The sequence below is a fragment of the Uranotaenia lowii genome, chromosome 1 (assembly GCF_029784155.1).
Source record: "Uranotaenia lowii strain MFRU-FL chromosome 1, ASM2978415v1, whole genome shotgun sequence".
NCBI classification, from domain to species: domain Eukaryota; kingdom Metazoa; phylum Arthropoda; class Insecta; order Diptera; family Culicidae; genus Uranotaenia; species Uranotaenia lowii.
This window is the reverse complement of record NC_073691.1, coordinates 4,513,219-4,528,505: the sequence shown is the minus strand read 5'-3', so window position 1 is coordinate 4,528,505 and position 15,287 is coordinate 4,513,219.

Genomic DNA, 15,287 nt, shown 5'->3' with positions numbered 1-15,287 from the left:
TAGAAGCGTTATTCGGGCATTCTGAGCCTAATTTGGGATCACAACTTTAAAATGCGATTTCAGCGATTCTGAGCTTAATTTGGGATCACAACTTTAAAATGCGATTTCTGGCCTTTAGAAGCGTTTTTCAGCGATTCTGAGCTTAATTTGGGATCACAACTTTAAAATGCGATTTCTGGCCTTTAGAAGCGTTTTTCAGCGATTCTGAGCTTAATTTGGGATCACAACTTTAAAATGCGATTTCTGGCCTTTAGAAGCGTTTTTCAGCGATTCTGAGCTTAATTTTGGATCACAACTTTAAAATGCGATTTCTGGCCTTTAGAAGCGTTTTTCGGGCATTCTGAGCTTAATTTGGGATCACAACTTTAAAATGCGATTTCTGGCCTTTAGAAGCGTTTTTCGGCGATTCTGAGCTTAATTTGGGATCACAACTTTAAAATGCGATTTCTGGCCTTTAGAAGCGTTTTTCGACGATTCTGAGCTTAATTTGGGATCACAACTTTAAAATGTGATTTCTGGCCTTTAGAAGCGTTTTTCGGGCATTCTGAGCCTAATTTGGGATCACAACTTTAAAATGCGATTTCTGGCCTTTAGAAGCGTTTTTCGGGCATTCTGAGTTTAATTTGGGATCACAACTTTAAAATGCGATTTCTGGCCTTTAGAAGCGTTTTTCGGCGATTCTGAGCTTAATTTGGGATCACAACTTTAAAATGCGATTTCTGGCCTTTAGAAGCATTTTTCGGGAATTCTGAGCTTAATTTGGGATCACAACTTTAAAATGCGATTTCTGGCCTTTAGAAGCGTTTTTCGGCGATTCTGAGCTTAATTTGGGATCACAACTTTAAAATGCGATTTCTGGCCTTTAGAAGCGTTTTTCGACGATTCTGAGCTTAATTTGGGATCACAACTTTAAAATGCGATTTCTGGCCTTTAGAAGCGTTTTTCGGGCATTCTGAGCCTAATTTGGGATCACAACTTTAAAATGCGATTTCTGGCCTTTGGAAGCGTTTTTCGGGCATTCTGAGCTTTATTTGGGATCACAACTTTAAAATGCGATTTCTGGCCTTTAGAAGCGTTTTTCGGCGATTCTGAGCTTAATTTGGGTTCACAACTTTAAAATGCGATTTCTGGCCTTTAGAAGCGTTTTTCGACGATTCTGAGCTTAATTTGGGATCACAACTTTAAAATGCGATTTCTGGCCTTTAGAAGCGTTTTTCGGCGACTCTGAGCTTAATTTGGGATCACAACTTTAAAATGCGATTTCTGGCCTTTAGAAGCGTTTTTCGGGCATTCTGAGCCTAATTTGGGATCACAACTTTAAAATGCGATTTCTGGCCTTTAGAAGCGTTTTTCGGCGATTCTGAGCTTAATTTGGGATCACAACTTTAAAATGCGATTTCTGGCCTTTAGAAGCGTTTTTCGGGCATTCTGAGATTAATTTGGGATCACAACTTTAAAATGCGATTTCTGGCCTTTAGAAGCATTTTTCGGGAATTCTGAGCTTAATTTGGGATCACAACTTTAAAATGCGATTTCTGGCCTTTAGAAGCGTTTTTCGGCGATTCTGAGCTTAATTTGGGATCACAACTTTAAAATGCGATTTCTGGCCTTTAGAAGCGTTTTTCGGCGATTCTGAGCCTAATTTGGGATCACAACTTTAAAATGCGATTTCTGGCCTTTAGAAGCGTTTTTCGGGCATTCTGAGCTTTATTTGGGATCACAACTTTAAAATGCGATTTCTGGCCTTTAGAAGCGTTTTTCGGCGATTCTGAGCTTAATTTGGGATCACAACTTTAAAATGCGATTTCTGGCCTTTAGAAGCGTTTTTCGACGATTCTGAGCTTAATTTGGGATCACAACTTTAAAATGCGATTTCTGGCCTTTAGAAGCGTTTTTCGGCGACTCTGAGCTTAATTTGGGATCACAACTTTAAAATGCGATTTCTGGCCTTTAGAAGCGTTTTTCGGGCATTCTGAGCCTAATTTGGGATCACAACTTTAAAATGCGATTTCTGGCCTTTAGAAGCGTTTTTCGGCGATTCTGAGCTTAATTTGGGATCACAACTTTAAAATGCGATTTCTGGCCTTTAGAAGCGTTTTTCGGGCATTCTGAGATTAATTTGGGATCACAACTTTAAAATGCGATTTCTGGCCTTTAGAAGCGTTTTTCGGGCATTCTGAGCTTAATTTGGGATCACAACTTTAAAATGCGATTTCTGGCCTTTAGAAGCGTTTTTCGGGCATTCTGAGCTTAATTTGGGATCACAACTTTAAAAAGCGTTTTCTGGCCTTTAGAAGCGTTTTTCGGGCATTCTGAGCTTAATTTGAGATCACAACTTTAAAATGCGATTTCTGGCCTTTAGAAGCGTTTTTCGGCGATTCTGAGCCTAATTTGGGATCAAAACTTTAAAATGCGATTTCTGGCCTTTAGAAGCGTTTTTCGGGCATTCTGAGCTTAATTTGAGATCACAACTTTAAAATGCGATTTCTGGCCTTTAGAAGCGTTTTTCGGCGATTCTGAGCTTAATTTGGGATCACAACTTTAAAATGCGATTTCTGGCCTTTAGAAGCGTTTTTCGGGCATTCTGAGCTTAATTTGGGATCACAACTTTAAAATGCGATTTCTGGCCTTTAGAAGCGTTTTTCGAGCATTCTGAGCTTAATTTGGGATCACAACTTTAAAATGCGATTTCTGGCCTTTAGAAGCGTTTTTCGGCGATTCTGAGCTTAATTTGGGATCACAACTTTAAAATGCGATTTCTGGCCTTTAGAAGCGTTTTTCGGGCATTCTGAGCTTAATTTGGGATCACAACTTTAAAAAGCGTTTTCTGGCCTTTAGAAGCGTTTTTCGGGCATTCTGAGCTTAATTTGGGATCACAACTTTAAAATGCGATTTCTGGCCTTTAGAAGCGTTTTTCGGCGATTCTGAGCCTAATTTGGGATCAAAACTTTAAAATGCGATTTCTGGCCTTTAGAAGCGTTTTTCGGGCATTCTGAGCTTAATTTGGGATCACAACTTTAAAAAGCGTTTTCTGGCCTTGAGAAGCGTTTTTCGGGCATTCTGAGCTTAATTTGAGATCACAACTTTAAAATGCGATTTCTGGCCTTTAGAAGCGTTTTTCGGCGATTCTGAGCCTAATTTGGGATCAAAACTTTAAAATGCGATTTCTGGCCTTTAGAAGCGTTTTTCGGCGATTCTGAGCTTAATTTGAGATCACAACTTTAAAATGCGATTTCTGGCCTTTAGAAGCGTTTTTCGGCGATTCTGAGCTTGATTTGAGATCACAACTTTAAAATGCGATTTCTGGCCTTTAGAACCGTTTTTCGGGCATTCTGAGCTTAATTTGGGATCACAACTTTAAAATGCGATTTCTGGCCTTTAGAAGCGTTTTTCGGGCATTCTGAGCTTAATTTGAGATCACAACTTTAAAATGCGATTTCTGGCCTTTAGAAGCGTTTTTCGGCGATTCTGAGCCTAATTTGGGATCAAAACTTTAAAATGCGATTTCTGGCCTTTAGAAGCGTTTTTCGGCGATTCTGAGCCTAATTTGGGATCAAAACTTTAAAATGCGATTTCTGGCCTTTAGAAGCGTTTTTCGGGCATTCTGAGCTTAATTTGGGATCACAACTTTAAAATGCGATTTCTGGCCTTTAGAAGCGTTTTTCGGCGATTCTGAGCTTGATTTGAGATCACAACTTTAAAATGCGATTTCTGGCCTTTAGAACCGTTTTTCGGGCATTCTGAGCTTAATTTGGGATCACAACTTTAAAATGCGATTTCTGGCCTTTAGAAGCGTTTTTCGGGCATTCTGAGCTTAATTTGAGATCACAACTTTAAAATGCGATTTCTGGCCTTTAGAAGCGTTTTTCGGCGATTCTGAGCCTAATTTGGGATCAAAACTTTAAAATGCGATTTCTGGCCTTAAGAAGCGTTTTTCGGGCATTCTGAGCTTAATTTGGGATCACAACTTTAAAATGCGATTTCTGGCCTTTAGAAGCGTTTTTCGGCGATTCTGAGCCTAATTTGGGATCAAAACTTTAAAATGCGATTTCTGGCCTTTAGAAGCGTTTTTCGGGCATTCTGAGCTTAATTTGGGATCACAACTTTAAAATGCGATTTCTGGCCTTTAGAAGCGTTTTTCGGGCATTCTGAGCTTAATTTGAGATCACAACTTTAAAATGCGATTTCTGGCCTTTAGAAGCGTTTTTCGGCGATTCTGAGCCTAATTTGGGATCAAAACTTTAAAATGCGATTTCTGGCCTTTGGAAGCGTTTTTCGGCGATTCTGAGCTTAATTTGGGATCACAACTTTAAAATGAGATTTCTGGCCTTTGGAAGCGTTTTTCGGCGATTCTGAGCCTAATTTGGGATCAAAACTTTAAAATGCGATTTCTGGCCTTTAGAAGCGTTTTTCGGCGATTCTGAGCCTAATTTGGGATCAAAACTTTAAAATGCGATTTCTGGCCTTTAGAAGCGTTTTTCGGGCATTCTGAGCTTAATTTGGGATCACAACTTTAAAATGCGATTTCTGGCCTTTGGAAGCGTTTTTCGGCGATTCTGAGCCTAATTTGGGATCAAAACTTTAAAATGCGATTTCTGGCCTTTAGAAGCGTTTTTCGGCGATTCTGAGCTTAATTTGGGATCACAACTTTAAAATGCGATTTCTGGCCTTTAGAAGCGTTTTTCGGGCATTCTGAGCTTAATTTGGGATCACAACTTTAAAATGCGATTTCTGGCCTTTAGAAGCGTTTTTCGGGCATTCTGAGCTTAATTTGAGATCACAACTTTAAAATGCGATTTCTGGCCTTTAGAAGCGTTTTTCGGCGATTCTGAGCCTAATTTGGGATCAAAACTTTAAAATGCGATTTCTGGCCTTTGGAAGCGTTTTTCGGCGATTCTGAGCTTAATTTGGGATCACAACTTTAAAATGAGATTTCTGGCCTTTGGAAGCGTTTTTCGGCGATTCTGAGCCTAATTTGGGATCAAAACTTTAAAATGCGATTTCTGGCCTTTAGAAGCGTTTTTCGGCGATTCTGAGCCTAATTTGGGATCAAAACTTTAAAATGCGATTTCTGGCCTTTAGAAGCGTTTTTCGGGCATTCTGAGCTTAATTTGGGATCACAACTTTAAAATGCGATTTCTGGCCTTTAGAAGCGTTTTTCGGCGATTCTGAGCCTAATTTGGGATCAAAACTTTAAAATGCGATTTCTGGCCTTTAGAAGCGTTTTTCGGCGATTCTGAGCTTAATTTGGGATCACAACTTTAAAATGCGATTTCTGGCCTTTAGAAGCGTTTTTCGGCGATTCTGAGCTTAATTTGGGATCACAACTTTAAAATGCGATTTCTGGCCTTTAGAAGCGTTTTTCGGGCATTCTGAGCTTAATTTGGGATCACAACTTTAAAAAGCGTTTTCTGGCCTTTAGAAGCGTTTTTCGGGCATTCTGAGCTTAATTTGAGATCACAACTTTAAAATGCGATTTCTGGCCTTTAGAAGCGTTTTTCGGCGATTCTGAGCCTAATTTGGGATCACAACTTTAAAATGCGATTTCTGGCCTTTAGAAGCGTTTTTCGGGCATTCTGAGCTTAATTTGAGATCACAACTTTAAAATGCGATTTCTGGCCTTTAGAAGCGTTTTTCGGCGATTCTGAGCCTAATTTGGGATCAAAACTTTAAAATGCGATTTCTGGCCTTTGGAAGCGTTTTTCGGCGATTCTGAGCTTAATTTGGGATCACAACTTTAAAATGAGATTTCTGGCCTTTGGAAGCGTTTTTCGGCGATTCTGAGCCTAATTTGGGATCAAAACTTTAAAATGCGATTTCTGGCCTTTAGAAGCGTTTTTCGGCGATTCTGAGCCTAATTTGGGATCAAAACTTTAAAATGCGATTTCTGGCCTTTAGAAGCGTTTTTCGGGCATTCTGAGCTTAATTTGGGATCACAACTTTAAAATGCGATTTCTGGCCTTTAGAAGCGTTTTTCGGCGATTCTGAGCCTAATTTGGGATCAAAACTTTAAAATGCGATTTCTGGCCTTTAGAAGCGTTTTTCGGCGATTCTGAGCTTAATTTGGGATCACAACTTTAAAATGCGATTTCTGGCCTTTAGAAGCGTTTTTCGGGCATTCTGAGCTTAATTTGGGATCACAACTTTAAAATGCGATTTCTGGCCTTTAGAAGCGTTTTTCGGGCATTCTGAGCTTAATTTGAGATCACAACTTTAAAATGCGATTTCTGGCCTTAAGAAGCGTTTTTCGGCGATTCTGAGCTTAATTTGGGATCACAACTTTAAAAAGCGTTTTCTGGCCTTAAGAAGCGTTTTTCGGGCATTCTGAGCTTAATTTGGGATCACAACTTTAAAATGCGATTTCTGGCCTTTAGAAGCGTTTTTCGGCGATTCTGAGCCTAATTTGGGATCAAAACTTTAAAATGCGATTTCTGGCCTTTAGAAGCGTTTTTCGGCGATTCTGAGCTTGATTTGAGATCACAACTTTAAAATGCGATTTCTGGCCTTTAGAAGCGTTTTTCGGGCATTCTGAGCTTAATTTGGGATCACAACTTTAAAATGCGATTTCTGGCCTTTAGAAGCGTTTTTCGGGCATTCTGAGCTTAATTTGAGATCACAACTTTAAAATGCGATTTCTGGCCTTTAGAAGCGTTTTTCGGCGATTCTGAGCCTAATTTGGGATCAAAACTTTAAAATGCGATTTCTGGCCTTTGGAAGCGTTTTTCGGCGATTCTGAGCTTAATTTGGGATCACAACTTTAAAATGAGATTTCTGGCCTTTGGAAGCGTTTTTCGGCGATTCTGAGCCTAATTTGGGATCAAAACTTTAAAATGCGATTTCTGGCCTTTAGAAGCGTTTTTCGGCGATTCTGAGCTTAATTTGGGATCACAACTTTAAAATGCGATTTCTGGCCTTTGGAAGCGTTTTTCGGCGATTCTGAGCTTAATTTGGGATCAAAACTTTAAAATGCGATTTCTGGCCTTTGGAAGCGTTTTTCGGCGATTCTGAGCTTAATTTGGGATCACAACTTTAAAATGCGATTTCTGGCCTTTAGAAGCGTTTTTCGGGCATTCTGAGCTTAATTTGAGATCACAACTTTAAAATGCGATTTCTGGCCTTTAGAAGCGTTTTTCGGGCATTCTGAGCCTAATTTGGGATCAAAACTTTAAAATGCGATTTCTGGCCTTTAGAAGCGTTTTTCGGCGATTCTGAGCCTAATTTGGGATCAAAACTTTAAAATGCGATTTCTGGCCTTTAGAAGCGTTTTTCGGGCATTCTGAGCTTAATTTGGGATCACAACTTTAAAATGCGATTTCTGGCCTTTAGAAGCGTTTTTCGGCGATTCTGAGCCTAATTTGGGATCAAAACTTTAAAATGCGATTTCTGGCCTTTAGAAGCGTTTTTCGGCGATTCTGAGCTTAATTTGGGATCACAACTTTAAAATGCGATTTCTGGCCTTTAGAAGCGTTTTTCGGGCATTCTGAGCTTAATTTGGGATCACAACTTTAAAAAGCGTTTTCTGGCCTTTAGAAGCGTTTTTCGGGCATTCTGAGCTTAATTTGAGATCACAACTTTAAAATGCGATTTCTGGCCTTTAGAAGCGTTTTTCGGCGATTCTGAGCCTAATTTGGGATCAAAACTTTAAAATGCGATTTCTGGCCTTTGGAAGCGTTTTTCGGCGATTCTGAGCCTAATTTGGGATCAAAACTTTAAAATGCGATTTCTGGCCTTTAGAAGCGTTTTTCGGCGATTCTGAGCCTAATTTGGGATCAAAACTTTAAAATGCGATTTCTGGCCTTTAGAAGCGTTTTTCGGGCATTCTGAGCTTAATTTGGGATCACAACTTTAAAATGCGATTTCTGGCCTTTAGAAGCGTTTTTCGGCGATTCTGAGCCTAATTTGGGATCAAAACTTTAAAATGCGATTTCTGGCCTTTAGAAGCGTTTTTCGGCGATTCTGAGCTTAATTTGGGATCACAACTTTAAAATGCGATTTCTGGCCTTTAGAAGCGTTTTTCGGGCATTCTGAGCTTAATTTGGGATCACAACTTTAAAATGCGATTTCTGGCCTTTAGAAGCGTTTTTCGGGCATTCTGAGCTTAATTTGAGATCACAACTTTAAAATGCGATTTCTGGCCTTTAGAAGCGTTTTTCGGCGATTCTGAGCCTAATTTGGGATCAAAACTTTAAAATGCGATTTCTGGCCTTTGGAAGCGTTTTTCGGCGATTCTGAGCTTAATTTGGGATCACAACTTTAAAATGAGATTTCTGGCCTTTGGAAGCGTTTTTCGGCGATTCTGAGCCTAATTTGGGATCAAAACTTTAAAATGCGATTTCTGCCCTTTAGAAGCGTTTTTCGGCGATTCTGAGCCTAATTTGGGATCAAAACTTTAAAATGCGATTTCTGGCCTTTAGAAGCGTTTTTCGGGCATTCTGAGCTTAATTTGGGATCACAACTTTAAAATGCGATTTCTGACCTTTAGAAGCGTTTTTCGGCGATTCTGAGCCTAATTTGGGATCAAAACTTTAAAATGCGATTTCTGGCCTTTAGAAGCGTTTTTCGGCGATTCTGAGCTTAATTTGGGATCACAACTTTAAAATGCGATTTCTGGCCTTTAGAAGCGTTTTTCGGCGATTCTGAGCTTAATTTGGGATCACAACTTTAAAATGCGATTTCTGGCCTTTAGAAGCGTTTTTCGGGCATTCTGAGCTTAATTTGGGATCACAACTTTAAAAAGCGTTTTCTGGCCTTTAGAAGCGTTTTTCGGGCATTCTGAGCTTAATTTGAGATCACAACTTTAAAATGCGATTTCTGGCCTTTAGAAGCGTTTTTCGGCGATTCTGAGCCTAATTTGGGATCAAAACTTTAAAATGCGATTTCTGGCCTTTAGAAGCGTTTTTCGGGCATTCTGAGCTTAATTTGGGATCACAACTTTAAAATGCGATTTCTGGCCTTTAGAAGCGTTTTTCGGGCATTCTGAGCTTAATTTGAGATCACAACTTTAAAATGCGATTTCTGGCCTTTAGAAGCGTTTTTCGGCGATTCTGAGCTTGATTTGAGATCATAACTTTAAAATGCGATTTCTGGCCTTTAGAACCGTTTTTCGGGCATTCTGAGCTTAATTTGGGATCACAACTTTAAAATGCGATTTCTGGCCTTTAGAAGCGTTTTTCGGCGATTCTGAGCCTAATTTGGGATCAAAACTTTAAAATGCGATTTCTGGCCTTTAGAAGCGTTTTTCGGCGATTCTGAGCTTAATTTGGGATCACAACTTTAAAATGCGATTTCTGGCCTTTAGAAGCGTTTTTCGGGCATTCTGAGCTTAATTTGGGATCACAACTTTAAAATGCGATTTCTGGCCTTTAGAAGCGATTTTCGGGCATTCTGAGCTTAATTTGGGATCACAACTTTAAAATGCGATTTCTGGCCTTTAGAAGCGTTTTTCGGGCATTCTGAGCTTAATTTGGGATCACAACTTTAAAATGCGATTTCTGGCCTTTAGAAGCGTTTTTCGGGCATTCTGAGCTTAATTTGGGATCACAACTTTAAAATGCGATTTCTGGCCTTTAGAAGCGTTTTTCGGCGATTCTGAGCTTAATTTGGGATCACAACTTTAAAATGCGATTTCTGGCCTTTAGAAGCGTTAATTTGGGATCACAACTTTAAAATGCGATTTCTGGCCTTTAGAAGCGTTTTTCGGGCATTCTGAGCTTAATTTGGGATCACAACTTTAAAAAGCGTTTTCTGGCCTTTAGAAGCGTTTTTCGGGCATTCTGAGCTTAATTTGAGATCACAACTTTAAAATGCGATTTCTGGCCTTTAGAAGCGTTAATTTGGGATCACAACTTTAAAATGCGATTTCTGGCCTTTAGAAGCGTTTTTCGGCGATTCTGAGCTTAATTTGGGATCACAACTTTAAAATGCGATTTCTGGCCTTTAGAAGCGTTAATTTGGGATCACAACTTTAAAATGCGATTTCTGGCCTTTAGAAGCGTTTTTCGGGCATTCTGAGCTTAATTTGGGATCACAACTTTAAAATGCGATTTCTGGCCTTTAGAAGCGATTTTCGGGCATTCTGAGCTTAATTTGGGATCACAACTTTAAAATGCGATTTCTGGCCTTTAGAAGCGTTTTTCGGGCATTCTGAGCTTAATTTGGGATCACAACTTTAAAATGCGATTTCTGGCCTTTAGAAGCGTTTTTCGGGCATTCTGAGCTTAATTTGGGATCACAACTTTAAAATGCGATTTCTGGCCTTTAGAAGCGTTTTTCGGCGATTCTGAGCTTAATTTGGGATCACAACTTTAAAATGCGATTTCTGGCCTTTAGAAGCGTTAATTTGGGATCACAACTTTAAAATGCGATTTCTGGCCTTTAGAAGCGTTTTTCGGGCATTCTGAGCTTAATTTGGGATCACAACTTTAAAAAGCGTTTTCTGGCCTTTAGAAGCGTTTTTCGGGCATTCTGAGCTTAATTTGAGATCACAACTTTAAAATGCGATTTCTGGCCTTTAGAAGCGTTTTTCGGCGATTCTGAGCCTAATTTGGGATCAAAACTTTAAAATGCGATTTCTGGCCTTTAGAAGCGTTTTTCGGGCATTCTGAGCTTAATTTGAGATCACAACTTTAAAATGCGATTTCTGGCCTTTAGAAGCGTTTTTCGGGCATTCTGAGCTTAATTTGGGATCACAACTTTAAAAAGCGTTTTCTGGCTTTTAGAAGCGTTTTTCGGGCATTCTGAGCTTAATTTGGGATCACAACTTTAAAATGCGATTTCTGGCCTTTAGAAGCGTTTTTCGGGCATTTTGAGCTTAATTTGGGATCACAACTTTAAAATGCGATTTCTGGCCTTTAGAAGCGTTTTTCGGGCATTCTGAGCTTAATTTGAGATCACAACTTTAAAATGCGATTTCTGGCCTTTAGAAGCGTTTTTCGGCGATTCTGAGCTTAATTTGAGATCACAACTTTAAAATGCGATTTCTGGCCTTTAGAAGCGTTTTTCGGCGATTCTGAGCCTAATTTGGGATCAAAACTTTAAAATGCGATTTCTGGCCTTTAGAAGCGTTTTTCGGGCATTTTGAGCTTAATTTGGGATCACAACTTTAAAATGCGATTTCTGGCCTTTAGAAGCGTTTTTCGGGCATTCTGAGCTTAATTTGAGATCACAACTTTAAAATGCGATTTCTGGCCTTTAGAAGCGTTTTTCGGCGATTCTGAGCTTAATTTGAGATCACAACTTTAAAATGCGATTTCTGGCCTTTAGAAGCGTTTTTCGGCGATTCTGAGCCTAATTTGGGATCAAAACTTTAAAATGCGATTTCTGGCCTTTAGAAGCGTTTTTCGGGCATTTTGAGCTTAATTTGGGATCACAACTTTAAAATGCGATTTCTGGCCTTTAGAAGCGTTTTTCGGGCATTCTGAGCTTAATTTGGGATCACAACTTTAAAATGCGATTTCTGGCCTTTAGAAGCGTTTTTCGGGCATTCTGAGCTTAATTTGAGATCACAACTTTAAAATGCGATTTCTGGCCTTTAGAAGCGTTTTTCGGCGATTCTGAGCTTAATTTGGGATCACAACTTTAAAATGCGATTTCTGGCCTTTAGAATTAATTTGAGATCACAACTTTAAAATGCGATTTCTGGCCTTTAGAAGCGTTTTTCGGCGATTCTGAGCTTAATTTGGGATCACAACTTTAAAATGCGATTTCTGGCCTTTAGAAGCGTTTTTCGGGCATTCTGAGCTTAATTTGGGATCACAACTTTAAAATGCGATTTCTGGCCTTTAGAAGCGTTTTTCGGGCATTCTGAGCTTAATTTGGGATCACAACTTTAAAATGCGATTTCTGGCCTTTAGAAGCGTTTTTCGGCGATTCTGAGCTTAATTTGAGATCACAACTTTAAAATGCGATTTCTGGCCTTTAGAAGCGTTTTTCGGGCATTCTGAGCTTAATTTGGGATCACAACTTTAAAATGCGATTTCTGGCCTTTAGAAGCGTTTTTCGGGCATTCTGAGCTTAATTTGAGATCACAACTTTAAAATGCGATTTCTGGCCTTTAGAAGCGTTTTTCGGCGATTCTGAGCTTAATTTGAGTTCACAACTTTAAAATGCGATTTCTGGCCTTTAGAAGCGTTTTTCGGCGATTCTGAGCCTAATTTGGGATCAAAACTTTAAAATGCGATTTCTGGCCTTTAGAAGCGTTTTTCGGGCATTTTGAGCTTAATTTGGGATCACAACTTTAAAATGCGATTTCTGGCCTTTAGAAGCGTTTTTCGGGCATTCTGAGCTTAATTTGGGATCACAACTTTAAAATGCGATTTCTGGCCTTTAGAAGCGTTTTTCGGGCATTCTGAGCTTAATTTGAGATCACAACTTTAAAATGCGATTTCTGGCCTTTAGAAGCGTTTTTCGGCGATTCTGAACTTAATTTGGGATCACAACTTTAAAATGCGATTTCTGGCCTTTAGAATTAATTTGAGATCACAACTTTAAAATGCGATTTCTGGCCTTTAGAAGCGTTTTTCGGCGATTCTGAGCTTAATTTGGGATCACAACTTTAAAATGCGATTTCTGGCCTTTAGAAGCGTTTTTCGGGCATTCTGAGCTTAATTTGGGATCACAACTTTAAAATGCGATTTCTGGCCTTTAGAAGCGTTTTTCGGGCATTCTGAGCTTAATTTGGGATCACAACTTTAAAATGCGATTTCTGGCCTTTAGAAGCGTTTTTCGGCGATTCTGAGCTTAATTTGAGATCACAACTTTAAAATGCGATTTCTGGCCTTTAGAAGCGTTTTTCGGGCATTCTGAGCTTAATTTGGGATCACAACTTTAAAATGCGATTTCTGGCCTTTAGAAGCGTTTTTCGGCGATTCTGAGCTTAATTTGGGATCACAACTTTAAAATGCGATTTCTGGCCTTTAGAATTAATTTGAGATCACAACTTTAAAATGCGATTTCTGGCCTTTAGAAGCGTTTTTCGGCCATTCTGAGCTTAATTTGGGATCACAACTTTAAAATGCGATTTCTGGCCTTTAGAAGCGTTTTTCGGGCATTCTGAGCTTAATTTGGGATCACAACTTTAAAATGCGATTTCTGGCCTTTAGAAGCGTTTTTCGGCGATTCTGAGCTTAATTTGGGATCACAACTTTAAAATGCGATTTCTGGCCTTTAGAATTAATTTGAGATCACAACTTTAAAATGCGATTTCTGGCCTTTAGAAGCGTTTTTCGGCGATTCTGAGCTTAATTTGGGATCACAACTTTAAAATGCGATTTCTGGCCTTTAGAAGCGTTTTTCGGGCATTCTGAGCTTAATTTGGGATCACAACTTTAAAATGCGATTTCTGGCCTTTAGAAGCGTTTTTCGGGCATTTTGAGCTTAATTTGGGATCACAACTTTAAAATGCGATTTCTGGCCTTTAGAAGCGTTTTTCGGCGATTCTGAGCTTAATTTGAGATCACAACTTTAAAATGCGATTTCTGGCCTTTAGAAGCGTTTTTCGGGCATTCTGAGCTTAATTTGGGATCACAACTTTAAAATGCGATTTCTGGCCTTTAGAAGCGTTTTTCGGCGATTCTGAGCTTAATTTGGGATCACAACTTTAAAATGCGATTTCTGGCCTTTAGAAGCGTTTTTCGGGCATTCTGAGCTTAATTTGGGATCACAACTTTAAAATGCGATTTCTGGCCTTTAGAAGCGTTTTTCGGCGATTCTGAGCTTAATTTGGGATCACAACTTTAAAATGCGATTTCTGGCCTTTAGAAGCGTTTTTCGGGCATTCTGAGCTTAATTTGGGATCACAACTTTAAAAAGCGTTTTCTGGCCTTTAGAAGCGTTTTTCGGCGATTCTGAGCTTAATTTGAGATCACAACTTTAAAATGCGATTTCTGGCCTTTAGAAGCGTTTTTCGGCGATTCTGAGCCTAATTTGGGATCAAAACTTTAAAATGCGATTTCTGGCCTTTAGAAGCGTTTTTCGGGCATTCTGAGCTTAATTTGGGATCACAACTTTAAAATGCGATTTCTGGCCTTTAGAAGCGTTTTTCGGGCATTCTGAGCTTAATTTGGGATCACAACTTTAAAATGCGATTTCTGGCCTTTAGAAGCGTTTTTCGGGCATTCTGAGCTTAATTTGAGATCACAACTTTAAAATGCGATTTCGGCCTTTAGAAGCGTTTTTCGGCGATTCTGAGCTTAATTTGAGATCACAACTTTAAAATGCGATTTCTGGCCTTTAGAAGCGTTTTTCGGGCATTCTGAGCTTAATTTGGGATCACAACTTTAAAAAGCGTTTTCTGGCCTTTAGAAGCGTTTTTCGGGCATTCTGAGCTTAATTTGAGATCACAACTTTAAAATGCGATTTCTGGCCTTTAGAAGCGTTTTTCGGGCATTCTGAGCTTAATTTGGGATCACAACTTTAAAATGCGATTTCTGGCCTTTAGAAGCGTTTTTCGGGCATTCTGAGCTTAATTTGGGATCACAACTTTAAAATGCGATTTCTGGCCTTTAGAAGCGATTTTCGGGCATTCTGAGCTTAATTTGGGATCACAACTTTAAAATGCGATTTCTGGCCTTTAGAAGCGTTTTTCGGGCATTCTGAGCTTAATTTGGGATCACAACTTTAAAATGCGATTTCTGGCCTTTAGAAGCGTTTTTCGGCGATTCTGAGCTTAATTTGGGATCACAACTTTAAAATGCGATTTCTGGCCTTTAGAAGCGTTAATTTGGGATCACAATTTTAAAATGCGATTTCTGGCCTTTAGAAGCGTTTTTCGGGCATTCTGAGCTTAATTTGGGATCACAACTTTAAAAAGCGTTTTCTGGCCTTTAGAAGCGTTTTTCGGGCATTCTGAGCTTAATTTGAGATCACAACTTTAAAATGCGATTTCTGGCCTTTAGAAGCGTTTTTCGGCGATTCTGAGCTTAATTTGGGATCACAACTTTAAAATGCGATTTCTGGCCTTTAGAAGCGTTTTTCGGGCATTCTGAGCTTAATTTGGGATCACAACTTTAAAATGCGATTTCTGGCCTTTAGAAGCGATTTTCGGGCATTCTGAGCTTAATTTGAGATCACAACTTTAAAATGCGATTTCTGGCCTTTAGAAGCGTTTTTCGGGCATTCTGAGCTTAATTTGGGATCACAACTTTAAAATGCGATTTCTGGCCTTTAGAAGCGATTTTCGGGCATTCTGAGCTTAATTTGGGATCACAACTTTAAAATGCGATTTCTGGCCTTTAGAAGCGTTTTTCGGCGATTCTGAGCTTAATTTGAGATCACAACTTTAAAATGCG